The following is a 16,516-nucleotide window of genomic DNA, read 5'->3' on the forward strand; positions in this document are numbered from 1 at the left end:
TGTACTTAATGCTATTGAATTATATACTTAAAAGGGTTTAGATGGTAAATTTCATGTTATGTGCTTTTACCACAATTTTTAAGGGATAGGGTTGTTAGGTATTTTTATAGGACCCAGATCCAGGAGATCTTTTCTCCACAGTCCTGGATGCAAGGACCCCCATCCCCTCCACAAGCAGAGGAAAAGCAAACCCATTCTCAGTGGCACCAAGGAGGAGGAAGGAACAGGCGCAGCCACTGCTCAGAATCTCTATCCAATAGCTGGCCCTGTTTTGGAGAAGCTATCCTCCCCCTCCTACAAATGGCATTGCCCTGACTCCTGCTGTAGCCTTTTCTCCATCTAAACAAAGAACCGTAAAAGGAATCATTGAATTAAATAAGAGTTACCTTCAACCTCAGCCATTCTGACCCCCCTGTTCTTGAGACCCAGAGGGGGAAAATGATTTTGCCTACCATCATGCCTCAAATTAGTGACAACCAAAACTAGAACCATCAGAGCTCCAAAAACCAGCCCCTCCACTCACAGGTAGGTTGGTGCAAATATTATTTAGCATTGCTAAAGAACTTCAGATTTGCAAAGTGCTTTATGCTCATCTATTATTCATGCACTAATGAGAATACTTAGATGGTGCCTTTTCTCCAAGGAACTCAAAGCACTTTGTAAATGTTAACTCATTCACCCTCTATGTCCCAATGGGACAGACAGAAATCCTCACCCCCTGGCTCTGCACTTGGTAAAGAGTAAGCCCAGCAGAGGCAGCAAGCGTGACGGAAGGCAGACTCAGAACCAGGGACTTCCAAGTTCCTGTGCCCTCACTGTCTTCTATCCCTCTAAATAGTGCTCCTGGTACTGAAATTAAAGCCCTAGAGTCCAATGAGATATTTCTCTGAGACTGAACGGCATGCATGATACCAGATAAACAGGGCTTAAGTTGTAGACAGAGGGAGAAAAAAGGGAGTAAAGATAAAAGGAACATTTTCTAGCCATATTATAACTGCTCAATTATTTACTGAGCATTCAGACTTGCAACTCCTGAATCATCTTACTGAATCCTCATCTTACTCGTATGATTAGATAATGATTATCCTTTTTCAAATAAGGAAACTTGGGGACTGGAGACGTTAAGAAGCTTTCTCAAGGCCACCCCTAGACTGTGGCAGCACTGTGACTAGAATCCAGATCTCGCTCCAGGGCTTGTGCTCTAAAGCTACATGTGAAACTGCTTCTTCCCAACGTTAAGGGATAATCATGCCAGAAACCATTACTCAGTAATGTCACAAAATCCCATTCTTAGGAAAAGTTACCAACCAAAGTCAATAAGGAGGCAGATGGATGAAGGAAAAACCCCAAAAGGATTTCCTTTTTTTTTTCTTTTTTTTAATTAATTAATTTATTTATTTATTTTTGGCTGTGTTGGGTCCTCGTTTCCACGCAAGGGCTTTCTCCAGTTGCGGCGAGTGGGGGTCACTCTTCATCGCGGTGCACGGGCCTCTCACTGTCGCGGCCTCTCCCGTTGCGGAGCACAGGCTCCAGACGCGCAGGCTCAGTAGTTGTGGCTCACGGGCCTAGCCGCTCTGCGGCATGTGGGATCTTCCCAGACCGGGGCACGAACCCGTGTCCCCTGCATTGGCAGGCGGATTCCCAACCACCGCGCCACCAGGGAAGCCCAAGAGGATTTTCTTACCCTTCCCTCTGGTATCCCATCACCTGTGACTTACATCCACCATGGTACTAGCCGTTCATAGTACAGCTACACACTTACAAGACTGCCTCTCTTCCACCGGACTATGAGCTCTATGCCTTCGTCTTCTTTGCAAAGAAGTGTCAACATAGTACCTGATTCCCGGGAGGTGCCCAATATGTATTTTTTGGAAAGGAGGGAATACAAGACTTTAGGATAGCCCTTAATGCATGTCTGAACCAATTGTCAGTGATCTTATGATTCTATATTTATAGCTATTGACATAGGTTGTAAGTTTCATTTTGAAATTTCTCTCTATACCCCTCATCTTCCACAAATAGGGAACAATCCATCAACAGATTATTGAAGATCTGCACCTTTACAGGGCTGTGGGTGTTCTGAAGACATCCATGAGGTAATCTTTACCCTCCCAGAGTTTACATTCCAGTTAGAGGCATGATAATGACACGCAAGAGGCAACTGATGAATGACACGAGATAAATTCACATGCTAAACTGAGGATAAAACTAAAGAGTTTGGGGGAGTTGGGACTGGGGAAGGCTTAATGAAGACAGTGATATCTAACAAGACCTAAAAAGAAGGTTAAGTGTGGCTAGGAAACAAAGAGAATGGTCCCACTGAGAGAACACGTGGTGCCAAGACAGGGCAGTGAGTGTGGGCTGTGGACAGGTCAGGAGGAGAACCAGCCTGCCAGGAGCAGGTGGGGTGTATTACACAGGCATTTCTTTGCCAGTCACAGAAACTCACTCAACTCCTTGAAAACCAGCCACTGGCATGGGATGTGCAAGAAGCTATTCAACATTAACCTCAGTGGCAAAAAATCATTTCTCTACCCTTTTGTTCACTAACAAAGGAGAAGGGCTTTAAACTGGGGTGTCCTCTTTTAATGAATACTAACTCACTGAGATTCATAACTTGAGTTGAAAAACCAAGAAATCAATAAAGAAGCAACGCATTCTACATTCTACATGATATTAAAATTTTCTGGTACTGCAGTAATTAAAACTTCAAACACTAATAAAAGACTGTACAGTTAATTAGCAATAGTCATAAAGGTCTAAGAACAAATATCCTATGTATTAAATACAACAACTAATGTAACTGCACATACAGAAGGAAAAACTTAAGGGAGAGATGGTTACAATCTTGCCCAGTAATGTCAGCTCAGAAACTGAAACACTGTTTTCCTTGGTGTTTGTAGCTACAATTCCTTATTGTGTAATATTATTATTACACAATTCCTTACTATAGTAATATTATTTTCATATAATCTTTACTATTGATATCAGAATGTTTTATTTCTCATTAGTAGGTCCTGTTTTCTTGGGGAGCCAGAAAATTTAACACACCCTGATTAAGCTACCATCTAAATTCCACATTGTTTTCTCATCCTAGAGACCAAACTTATACATAAAGACACATAGACACACACACACACACACACACACACACATCCAACTGGTGACTGGTTTTACACATAAGTGAGGTCAATAGCCACCTCTCTAGCATAAGTTGAAGACCTAAGGAGCATCCCTCCCCAGATCAAAACTACCTCCCTCACTAGCCTTACAACATTCCATCTTCAAGACAGCTTGATGAAAGGCTCCTGGAGGAACACAACAACCCCCATGAAGTATCCCTACCAAAAAAATCAACTTTAAATCTGGTAACACCTCCAGATTTAATGACCAATTTATAGGAAATAAATGGGATAGAGGGACATATTAAACAACACCACTGGGATGCAGTCAGAAAAATCCAAACTGTGAAAAATTCTATAAGACAAAAACCCAGTTTCTTCAACAAATAAATTGCAAGGATAAAAAGAGATGGAATGGAGGGAGATCAGCTCAGTGCTTTGTGACCACCTAGAGGAGTAGGATAGGGAGGGTGGGAGGGAGATGAAAGAGGGAGGGGATATGGGGACATATGTATATGTATAGTTGATTCACTTTTTTATAAAGCAGAAACTAACACACCATTGTAAAGCAATTATACTCCAATAAAGATGTGGGAAACAAAAGAGATGGAAGGGGAATCTATAGATTAAATATTCAAAGATACCCAGCAATCATGCTCTTTGGAATTTACCCAAAGGAGTTGAAAATTTATGTCCACGCAAACATGTACATAGTGTTTATAGCAACTCTATTTATAATTTCCAAAACTTGGAAGAAACCAAGATGTGCTTCACTAGGTGAATGGGTAAATAAAGTATGGTACATCCAGAGAATAGAATATTATTCTTCGCTAAAAAGAAATGAGCCACTGGGACTTCCCTGGTGGCACAGTGGTTAAGAATCCGCCTGCCAACGCAGGGGACATGGGTTCGAGCCCTGGTCCGGGAAGATCCCACATGCCGTAGAGCAACTAAGCCCATGCACCACAAGTACTGAGCCTGTGCTCTACAGCCTGAGAGCCACAACTACTGAACCCTCGTGCCATAACTACTGAAGCCCATGCACCTAGAGCCTGTGCTCCACAACAAGAGAAGTCACCGCAAGGAGAAGCACGTGCACTGCAACCAAGAGCAGCCCCCACTCACCGCAACTAGAGAAAGCCTGCGTGCAGCAACGAAGACCCTACACAGCCAAAACTAATAAATTTTTAAAAAAAAGAAATGAGCTACCAATCCATGAAAAGACATGGAGGAAGTTTAAATGCTTATTACTAAGCGCAAGAAGCCCATCTGAAAAGATTACATAATGTATGATTCCAATTATGATGTTCTGGAAAAGGCAAAACTTTGGAGACAGTAAAAAGATTAGCAGTTGCTGTACACTCTGTGAGGGCAGGGACTGTGGTACTCTGTGATACATCCTATACCCAGCACAATGCCTGGACCCAACTAGGTATTCAATAAATGTTTGTCTAAATTAATAAAAGAAAAATGGAATCACATGATGATCTGCCAGTCTAAGAAAATGTGACTCACAAGAATTTGAAAAAAAAAAAAAAAAGATAGAGACATTGATATAAAGTCCTGCCTGGTAGAGAGAGGTGAAAATCAATGATTTCTCAAGCTACAACCCGGGTGAGGAATACTTTGTTAAATATGGAAGTTAAAGGATGCCCAGGACAGCTACTTGTGGGGAATGGGATAATGCCAACTTGGGGGTGAGGACCACTGGCTTCTTTTCTGGTCTCATTTCTGTAACCACTTGGCTGTGTGCCCTGAGCTTCCATTTCCTCTTCCATGAGATACACCATTGGAGCAGGGATTTCTGCACTCCCAGCTTGAATACACATTGAACCTACAGCCAAAGCAGTAGGACAAAGAATCGGATGTCACAAAAATGTTCAGTTAACAGAAAAATTTCCCCTGTGTCTTGGTTGGATTTCCCCAGAAATAGACTTTAAGACAAGGATTTGAGTGCAAATACTTTATTTGAGACATGATCCCAGGAAGCAACAGAAGTAAAGTAGGAAAGTGAGACAAGGAAGAGAAGGAAAGCAACAATGGGTGAGCCATCAACCAAGTGACCACCGTGGGCAAGCTCAGTCATGCTGGCAGACAGTGTAGAACATGCCACAGAGTTTTGCTACCTGAGGAGTAGGTAAGCAGTAAACTTATACACCTACTTCCATCAGTCTTTGGCTGGGGGCTATGCTCAAGGGCAAGCTTCCAACAGGTTCAGCCTGCAAGGAAGTCACAGATGCTCAAACTTGGAAGCCATGGGCATGTGCTAGAACAGTTACTGCTAAATGGATATGGGCAGCGTGTTGACAGCATTAGTGACAACCAGGGGACTTAACTGGGTACATTCTTACCTCTTGCTTTTTCTCCTACTACTTCCCAGAGAGTCAAGTGCAAAGAAAATCAAGTCTTGAGATTTGTCAATGGCTGGAATTATTCACTGTGATTTTTACTGCTGTATCTATGTTCGTCTGTGCATTCCTTCTTTCTATAAGACAAAAAAAGTGCTGATTCAACACAGCCTCAGTAGTGTGGGCTTGAAGGCTGCTACAAGAATCTCCTGTTAGTGCTCAGAGCAGCAGTTTCATATATTTGTCAGCTGAAGAACACTTCATCATGTTTCTGGACCCTGCTTTTTTTTTTTTTTTTTTTAACGGCTTCAGGGAAGGACTCAAATTCCATCCAATTAGATGTGTACAACTTCAGCTGTTTTGAATCCACCTCCATGTGAATGAGACCCTATGGAACTGGTTCCTCAGGATGAAGAAAGAGGTTCGAATATTGCCTTGAATTTTTTTTAACCTATGCAGGCAGCCTTTTTACCAACAAAGACTTTGACTTACCCAGAAAGTATTCCTTTAAAAAATCGAAATAGGAATTACAATCCTGCAGGTTGTGTAATAAAAACCACATTCACAGAAAGATAGACAAGATAAAAGTCAGAGGGCTATGTACCAGATGAAGGAATAAGATAAAACCCCAGAAAAACAACTAAATGAAGTGGACACAGGCAATCTTCCAGAAAAAAGAATTTAGAATAATGATAATGAAAATGATCCAAGACCTCGGAAAAAGAATGGAGGCAAATATCGAGAAGATGCAAGAAATGTTTAACAAAGAACTAGAAGAATTAAAGAACAAACAAACAGAGATGAACAATACAATAACTGAAATGAAAAATACACCACAAGGAATCAATAGCAGAATAACTGAGGCAGAAGAACGGATAAGTGACCTGGAAGACAGAATTGTGGAATTCACTGCTGCGGAACAGAATAAATAAAAAAGAATGAAAAGAAATGAAGATAGCCTAAGAGACCTCTGGGAAAACATTAAACACAACAACATTTTCATTATAGGGGTCCCAGAAGGAGAAGAGAGAGAGAAAGTTCCCAAGAAAATATTTGAAGAGATTATAGTCAAAAACTCCCCTAACATGGGAAAGGAAATAACCACCCAAGTCCAGGAAGTGCAGAGACTCCCATACAGGATAAACCCAAGGAGAGACATGCCAAGACACATAGTAATCAAATTAGCAAAAATTAAAGACAAAGAAAAATTATTGAAAGCAACAAGGGAAAAACGACAAATAACATACAAGAGAAATCCCATAAGGTTAACAGCTGATTTCTCAGCAGAAACTCTACAAACCAGAAGGGAGTGGCATAATACACTTAAAGTGATGAAAGGGACGAACCTACAACCAAGATTACTCTACCCAGCAAGGATCTCATTCAGATTCGATGGAGAAATCAAAAGCTTTACAGACAAGCAAAAGCTAAGAGAATTCAGTACCTCCAAACCAGCTCTACAACAAATGCTAAAGGAACTTCTCTAAGTAGGAAACACAAGAGAAGAAAAGGACCTACAAAAACAAACCCAAAACAATTAAGAAAATGGTAATAGGAACATATGTATCGATAATTACCTTAAACGTGAATGGATTAAATGCTCCAACCAAAAGACACAGGCTCACTTATGTATTAAGGAGCACCTCAATATATAAGGCAACTGCTAACAGCTATAAAAGAGGAAATCGACAGTAACACAATAATAGTGGGGGACTTTAACACCTCACTTACACCAATGGACAGATCATCCAAACAGAAAATTAATAAGGAGACACAAGTTTAAATGACACAATAGACCAGATAGATTTAATAGATATTTATAGGACATTCCATTCAAAAACAGCAGATTACACTTTCTTCTCAAGGGAGCAAGGAACATTCTCCAGGATAGATCACATCTTGGGTCACAATTCAAGCCTCAGTAAATTTAAGAAAATTGAAATCATATCAAGCATCTTTTCTGACCACAACACTATGAGATTAGAAATCAGTTACATGGAAAAAAACATTAAAAACACAAACACATGGAGGCTAAACAATACACTACTAAATAACCAAGAGATCACTGAAGAAATCAAAGAGGAAATCAACAAATACCTAGAGACAAATGACAATGAAAACAGGACGATCCAAAAACTATGGGATGCAGCAAAAGCAGTTCTAAGAGGGAAGTTTATAGCAATACAACGCTACCTCAAGAAACAACAAACATCTCAAATAAACAATCTAACTTTACACCTAAAGGAACTAGAGAAAGAAGAACAAACAAAACCCAAAGTTAGCAGAAGGAAAGAAATCATAAAGATCAGAGCAGAAATAAGTGAAATAGAAACAAAGAAAACAATTGCAAAGATCAATAAAACTAAAAGCTGGTGCTTTGAGAAGATAAACAACATTGATAAACCATTAGTCAGACTCATCAAGAAAAGGAGGAAGAGGACTCAGATCAATAAAATTAGATATAAAAAGGAGAAGTTACAACAGACACCGCAGAAATACAAAGCATCCTAAGAGACTACTGCAAGCAACTCTATGCCAATAAAATGGACAACCTGGAAGAAATGGATACATTTTTAGAAAGATATAACCTTCCAAGACTGAACCAGGAAGAAATAGAAAATATGAACAGACCAATCACAAGTAAGGAAATGGAAACTGTAATTGAAAATCTTCCAACAAACAAAAGTCCAGGACCAGATGGCTTCACAGGTGAATTCTATCAAACATTTAGAAAAGAGCTAACACCCATCCTCTCAACTCTTCCAAAAAATTGCAGAGGAAGGAAAACTCCCAAACTCATTCTATGAGGTCACCATCACCCTGATACCAAAACCAGACAAAGATACTACAAAAAAAGAAAATTACAGACCAATATCACTGATGAATAGAGATGTAAAAATCTTCAACAAAATACTAGCAAACAGAATGCAACAGCCCATTAAAAGGATCAAACACCATGATCCAGTGGGATTTATCCCAGGGATGCAAGGATTCTTCAATATACACAAATCAATCAATGTGATACACCATATTAACAAATTGAAGAAGAAAAACCATATGATCATCTCAATAGATGCAGAAAAAGCTTTTGACAAAATTCAACACCATTTATGATAAAAAGTCTCCAGAAAGTGGGCATAGAGGGAACCTACCTCATCATAATAAAGGCCATATACGACAAACCCATAGCAAACATCATTCTCATGGTGAAAAACTGAAAGCATTTCCTCTAAGATCAGGAAGAAGACAAGGTTGTCCTCTCTCACCACTATTATTCAACACAGTTTTGGAAGTCCTAGACACAGCAATCAAAGAAGAAAAAGAAATAAAAGGATGCAAATTGGAAAAGAAGAAGTAAAACTGTCACTGTTTGCAGATGACATGATACTATACATAGGGAATCCTAAAGATGCCACCAGAAAACTACTAGAGCTAATCAATGGATTTGGTAAAGTTGCAGGATACAAAACTAATGCACAGAAATCTCTTGCATTCCTATACACTAATGATGGAAAATCTGAAAGAGAAATTAAGGAAGCGTTTACCATTGCAACAAAAAGAATAAGATAACTAGGAATAAACCTACCTAAGGAGAAAAAAGACCTGTATGCAGAAAACTATAAGACACTGATGAAAAAATTAAAGATGATACCAACAGATGGAGAGATATACCATGTTCTTGGATTGGAAGAATCAATATTGTGAAAATGACTATACTACCTAAAGCAATCTACAGATTCAATGCAATCCCTATCAAATTACCAATGGCATTTTTACAGAACTACAAGAAAAAATCTTAAAATTTGTATGGAGACACAAAGGACCCAGAAGAGCCAAAGTCGTCTTAAGGGAAAAAAATGGAGTTGGAGAAATCAGACTCCCTATCTTCAGACTATACTACAAAGTTACAGTAATCAAGACCATATGGTACTGGCACAAAAACAGAAATATAGATCAATGGAACAGGATACAAAGCCCAGAGATAAACCCACACACCTATGGTCAACTAATCTATGACAAAGGAGGCAAAGATATACAATGGAGAAAAGACAGCCTCTTCAATAAGTGGTGCTGGGACAAATAGACAGCTACATCTAAAAGAATGAAATTAGAACACTCCCTAACACCACACACAAAAATAAACTCAAAATGGATTAGAGACCTAAATTTAAGACCGGACACTATAAAACACTTAGAGGAAAACATAGGAAGAACACTCTTTGACATAAATTACAGCAACATCTTTTTTGATACACCTCCTAGAGTAATGGAAATAAAAACAAAAATAAACAAGTGGGACCTAATGAAACTTAAAAGTTTTTGCACAGCAAAGGAATCTTCAAACAAGACGAAAAGACAGCCCTCAGAATGGGAGAAAATATTTGCAAATGAATCAACGGACAAAGGATTAATCTCCAAAATATATAAACAGCTCATGCAGCTCAATGTTAAAAAAACAAACAACCTAATCCAAAAATGGGCAGAAGACCTAAATAGACATTTCTCCAAAGAAGAGATACAGATGGCCAAGAAGCACATGAAAAGCTGTTCAACATCACTAATTATTAGAGAAATACAAATCAAAACTACAATAAGGTATCACCTCACACCAGTTAGAATGGGCATCATCAGAAAATCTACAAACAACCAATGCTGGAGAGGGTGTGGAGAAAAGGGAACCCTCTTGCACTGTTGGTGGGAATGTAAATTGATACAGCCACTATGGAGAACAGTATGGAGGTTCCTTAAAAAACTAAAAATAGAACTACCATATGACCCAGCAATCCCACTACTGGGCATAAACCCAGAGAAAAACATAATTCAAAAAGACACATGCACCCCAATGTTCATTGCAGCACTATTTACAATAGGCAGGTCATGGAAGCAACCTAAATGTCCATCGACAGATGAATGGATAAAGAAGATGTGGTATATATATACAATGGAATATTACTCAGCCATAAAAAGGAATAAAACTGGGTCATTTGTAGAGACGTGGATGGATCTAGAGACTGTCATACAGAGTGAAGTAAGTCAGAAAGAGAAAAACAAATATCGTATATTAATGCACATATGTGGAACCTAGAAAATGGTACAGATGAACCAGTTTGCAGAGCAGAAATCGAGACACAGATGTAGAGAACAAACTTATGGACACCAAGGGGGGAAAGTGGTGGGGAGGGGGGGCGGGTGCTGTGATGAATTGGGAGATTGGGATTGACGTGTATACATTACTATGTATAAAATGGATAACTAATAGGAACCTGCTGTATAAATAAATAAATAAAATTAAGTTTTAAAAAAAAGAAATTGTAGTATATATCTTCAATAGAATACCACTCAGCAATGAAAAGAAATGAACTATTGACACACATAACATGGATGAACCTCAAAATCATTATTCTAGTAAAAGAAACCAGACACAAAACACTATTATATGAGTCAGCTCATATGAAGTTCTAGAACAGGAAAATCTAACCTAACTAACCTATACTTATTTAGGCATGAAGAAGTAGGCATAACTGTGTTTAATAAAGGAATGGGGATTTTTTTCTTAAAAATAAAAAATAGAAGTAAAAACAGTATTTTTACTGTATTTCTTTTTTTTCCCACAATTGAATTTGGTCCAGCCACTGTGTTTTTGGTTGGAATTTTTCCTGCTGTTGTGACTGTTTGTCTCTATGACTCAGATGACCGTCCTAGCTGATATTGTTTCCTCATCAGCACATCGTTCTCGCACTATGCAGACGCAGCCTGAGGTGATTTGGAGGCAGTCACTGGTAATGGCACCAGAAGCAAATCTGCCAGTCCTATCTGGGGCTTGTCTCAGCTTCAAATGCAGGTGACTAAATGACACCTGCCTGCCTCTGGCTCCTCCATCACCAACACACACACACACACACACACACACACTGTTGTGGGCTTGAGCCAACTCTGTAAAGTGCAGTGCTCAACTGAAACTCATCAGAACACTTGGAAATGACACCGAGAGTCATTGAATGTGAACATCAGGAGCCTGTTTCTGATGACATTTTCAATCACCAAGGATTTCCCTGTAAGCCATGCTTGTCTGTTTTTTCAAATTGCAGGAAAGGACATTACTCACATTATCTTTCTCTCAAAATGGGGCAAGAATTTCAGCAAAAAGGGGTTGATGGACTGGGTTTGAAATTCGGGGCTCCCTCTCCCTCCTCCAGTTAAAGGGTAAAACCTGCTGGGCAGCTCTAACATGCTGAGAAGTCAGAAATTTCCTTGCAAAATGATTCATAATGTTTAAAAACAGAATCATTAAGCAGCAGGGTTTTTGTTTGTTGTGAACCACTACTCTCACATAACAAGGGGCAATGGAGACCAAGAAATCAAAGATAAAGAAAACCCACAGAGAGACCTTCAAGATGGCAGAGGAGTAAGATGTGGAGATCACTTTCCTCCCCACAAATACATCTAAATGTGGAACAACTCCTACAGAACACCTACTGAACGCTGGCAGAAGACCTCAGACTTCCCAAAAGGCAAGAAACTCCCCCATGTACCTGGGTAGGGCAAAAGAAAAAAGGAAAAGCAGAGACAAAAGAATAGGGACGGGACATGCACCTCAGGGAGGGAGCTGTGAAGGAGGAAAAGCTTCCACAGACTAGGAAGCCCCTTCACTGGCAGAGACGGGGGTGGCGGGGGGCAAGCTTCAGAGCCACGGAGGAGAGCACAGCAACAGGGGTGCAGAGGGCAAAGTGGAGAGAGTCCTGCACAGAGAATCAGTGCCGACCAGCACTCACCAGCCTAAGAGCCTTGTCTGCTCACCAGCCAGGATGGGTGGGCAATGGGAGCTGAGGCTCTGGCTTCGGAGGTCAGATCCCAGGGAGAGGACTGGGGTTGGCTGCATGAACACAGGCTGAAGGGGGCTAGTGTGCCACCGCTAGCCACGAGGGAGTCCGGGAAAAAGTCTGGAACTGCCTAAGAGACAAGAGACCATTGTTTCGGGGTGACTGAGGAGAAGGGATTCAGAGCACCGTCTAAATGAGTTCCAGAGATGGGCGCGAGCTGCAGCTATCAGCACGGACCACAGAGACGGGCATGAAACGCTAAGGCTGCTGCTGCAGCCACTAATAAGCCTGTGTGCAACCACAGGTCACTATCCACACCTGCCCTACCCCCCGGGGGCCCCTGCAGCCAGCCACTGCCAGGGTCCCATGATCCAGGGACAACTTCCCCGGGAGAACACACGGTGCACCTCAGGCTGGTGCAACGTCACACCGGCCTCTGGAACCACAGGCTCGCCCCGCATTCTGTACCCCTCCCTTCCCCTGACCTGAGTGAGCCAGAACCCCCAAATAAGCCACTCCTTTAACCCTGTCCTGTCTGGGTGGGAACAGACACCCTCAAGCGACCTACATGCAGAGGCAGGGCCAAATCCAAAGCTGAACCACAGGAGCTATGCGAACAAAGAAGAGAAAGGGAAATTTCTCCCAGCAGCCTCACAAGCAGCAGATTAAATCTCCACAATCGACTTCATGTACCCTGCATCTCTGGAATACCTGAATAGACAAAGGATCATCCCAAAATTGCGGCAGTGGACTTTGGGAGCAACTGTAGACTTAGGGTTTGCTTTCTGCATCTAATTTGTTTCTGGATTTATATTTACCTTAGTTTAGCATTTAGAGCTTATTATCATTGGTAGATTTGTTTATTGACTTGGTTGCTCTCTTCCTTTTTTTTAATTTTTTTTTCCTTTTTCTCTTTTTGTGGTGTGTATGTGTATGCTTCTTTGTGTGACTTTGTCTGTATAGCTTTGCTTTTGCCATTTGTCCTACAGTTCTGACTGTGTGTGTTTTTTTTTTTTTTTTTTTTTTTTTTTATTTATGACTGTGTTGAGTCTTTGTTTCTGTGCGAGGGCTTTCTCTAGTTGCGGCAAGTGGGGACCACTCTTCATCACGGTGCGCGGGCCTCTCACCATCGCGGCCTCTCTTGTTGCGGAGCACAGGCTCCAGACGCGCAGGCTCAGTAATTGTGGCTCACGGGCCCAGTTGCTCCGTGGCATGTGGGATCTTCCCAGACCAGGGCTCAAACCCGTGTCCCCTGCATTGGCAGGCAGATTCTCAACCACTGCGCCACCAGGGAAGCCCCCTGACTGTTTTTTTGTTCTTTGTTTTTTAGTATAGTTTTTACCACTTGTTAACTTTGGTGGATTTGTTTTTTGGTTTGGTTGCTATCTTATTTCTTTCTTTCTTTTTTTTATTACTTTATAATTTTATTATTTTTAATAATTTTTTTACTTTTTATTCTAATAACTTTATTTTATTTTATTTTTTTCATTCGTTCTTTCTTTTTTTCTCTATTTTCTTCTGAGCCGTGTGGCTGACAGGGTATGGTACTCTGGCCGGGTGTCAGGCCTGTGCCTCTGAGGTGGGAGAGCGAAGTCCAAGACATTGGTCCACCAGAGACCTCCCAGCTCCATGCATTATCAAACAGCGAAAACCCTCCTAGAGATCTCCATCTCAACGCTAAGACCCAGCTCCACTCAACGACCAGCAGGCTACAGTGCTGGACACCCTATGCAAAAAAACTAGCAAGACAGGAACACAACACCACCAATTAGCAGAGAGGTTGCCTAAAATCATAATAGGGTCACAGACACCCCAAACACACCACCAGATGCGGTCCTGCCCACCAAAAAGACAAGATCCAGCCTCATCCACCAGAACACAGGTACCAGTCCCCTCCACCAGGAAGCCTACACAACCTAGTGAACCAACCTTAGCCACTGAGGGCAGACACCAAAAATAATGGGAACTACGAATCTGCAGCCTGTGAAAAAAAAAAGCCCAAACACAGTAGCTAAAGCAAAATGAGAAGACAGAGAAACACATAGCAGATGAATGAGCAAGGCAAAAACCAACCAGACCAAACAAATGGAGAGGAAATAGGCAGTCTACTTGAAAAAGAATTCAGAGTAATGATAGTAAAGATGATCCAAAATGTTGGAAATAGAATGGAGAAAATACAAGGAATGATTAACAAGGACATAGAAGAACTAAAGAGCAAACAAACAATGATGAACAACACAATAAATGAAATTTAAAATTCTCTAGAAGAAATCAATAGCAGAATAACTGAGGCAGAAGACGGATAAGTGAGCTGGAACATAAAATAGTGGAAATAATTATCACAGAGCAAAATAAAGAAAAAAGAATGAACAGAATTGAGGACAATCTCAGAGACCACTGGGACAACATTAAACACACAAACATTCGAATTATAGGGGTCCCAGAAGAAGAAGAGAAAAAGAAAGGGACTGAGAAAATATTTGAAGAGATTATAGTCGAAAACTTCCCTAACATGGTAAAGGAAATAGTCAATCAAGTCCAAGAAGTGCACAGAGTCCCATACAGGATAAATCCAAGGAGAAACACGCCAAGACACATATTAATCAAACTATCAAAAATTAAATACAAAGAAAAAATATTAAAAGCAGCAAGGGAAAAGCAACAAATAACATACAAGGGAATCCCCATAAGGTTAAAGCTGATTTTTCAGCAGAAACTCTGCAAGCCAGAAGGGAGTGGCAAGACATATTTAACATGATGAAAGGGAAAAATGTACAACCAAGATTACTATAAAGGATCTCATTCAGATTCAAGGGATAAATTAAAACCTTTATAGACAAGCAAAAGCTAAGAGAATTCAGCACCACCAAACCAGCTTTACAACAAATGCTAAAGGAACTTCTCTAGGCAGGAAACACAAGACAAGGAAAAGACTTACAATAACAAACCCAAAACAATTAAGAAAATGGTAATAGGAACATACATATCAATAACTACCTTAAATGTAAATGCATTAAATGCTCCAACCAAAACACATAGACTGGCTGAATGGATACAAAAACAAGACCCATACATATGCTGTCTACAACAGACTCACTTCAGACCTAGGGACACATACAGTCTGAAAGTGAGGGGATGGAAAAAGATATGCAATGCAAATGGAAATCAGAAGAAAGCTGGAGTAGCAATTCTCACATCAGACAATATAGACTATAAAATAAAGACTATTACAAGAGACAAAGAAGGACACTACATAATGATCAAGGGATCAATACAAGAAGAAGATATAACAATTGTAAATATTTATGCACCCAACATAGGAGCACATCAATACATAAGGCCATTGCTAACGGCCATAAAAGGGGAAATCGACAGTAACACAATAATAGTAGGGGACTTTAACATCCCACTTTCACCAATGGAGAAACCATCCAAAATGAAAATAAATAAGGAAACACAAGCTTTAAATGATGCATTAAACAAGATGGACTTAATTGATATTTAGAGGACATTCCATCCAAAAACAGCAGATTACACTTTCTTCTCAAGTGCTCATGGAACATTCTCCAGGATAGATCATATCTTGGGTCACAAATCAAGCCTTGGTAAATTTAACAACATTGAAATCGTATTAAGTATCTTTTCCTACCACAGCGCTTTGAGACTAGATATCAACTACAGGAAAAATCTGTAAAAAATACAAACACATGGAGGTTAAACAATACGTTACTAAATAACCAAGAGATCACTGAGGAAATCAAACCTAGAGACAAATGACAAAGAAAACACGATGACCCAAAACCTATGGGATGCAGCAAAAGCAGTTCTAAGAGGAAATTTTATTGCAGTACAGTCCTACCTCAAGAAACAAGAAACATCTCAAATAAACAACCTAACCTTACACCTAAAGCAGTTAGAGAAAGAAGAACAAAGAACCCCAAAGTTAGCTGAAGGAAAGAAATCATAAAGATCAGATCAGAACTAAATGAAAAAGAAATGAATGAAATGATAGCAAAGATCAATAAAACTAAAAGCTGGTTCTTTGAGAAGATAAACAAAATTGATACACCATTAGCCAGACTCATCAAGAAAAAAGGGAGAAGACTCAAATCAATAGAATTAGAAATGAAAAAGGAGAAGTAACAACTGACACTGCAGAAATACAACAGATCATGATAAATTACTACAAGCAACTCTATGCCAATAAAATGGACAACTTGGAAGA

The 16,516-nt window shown here is 40.1% G+C and overlaps 1 long non-coding RNA gene across 2 annotated transcripts in view; it reads right to left on the bottom strand.

Annotated features, from left to right (window-relative positions):
* LOC309639450 overlaps positions 1-16,516 on the bottom strand; it is a 56,271-nt gene that overhangs the window by 17,436 nt on the left and 22,319 nt on the right. For both annotated transcript variants that reach the window (XR_014251656.1, XR_014251657.1), the window contains exon 2: positions 12,244-12,421. This is a non-coding gene — a long non-coding RNA (uncharacterized lncRNA). The remainder of the gene's footprint in view (positions 1-12,243; positions 12,422-16,516) is intronic.

The sequence above is a fragment of the Balaenoptera physalus genome, assembly GCF_965194825.1.
Source record: "Balaenoptera physalus genome assembly, chromosome: 12".
Taxonomy (NCBI): Eukaryota; Metazoa; Chordata; class Mammalia; order Artiodactyla; family Balaenopteridae; genus Balaenoptera; species Balaenoptera physalus.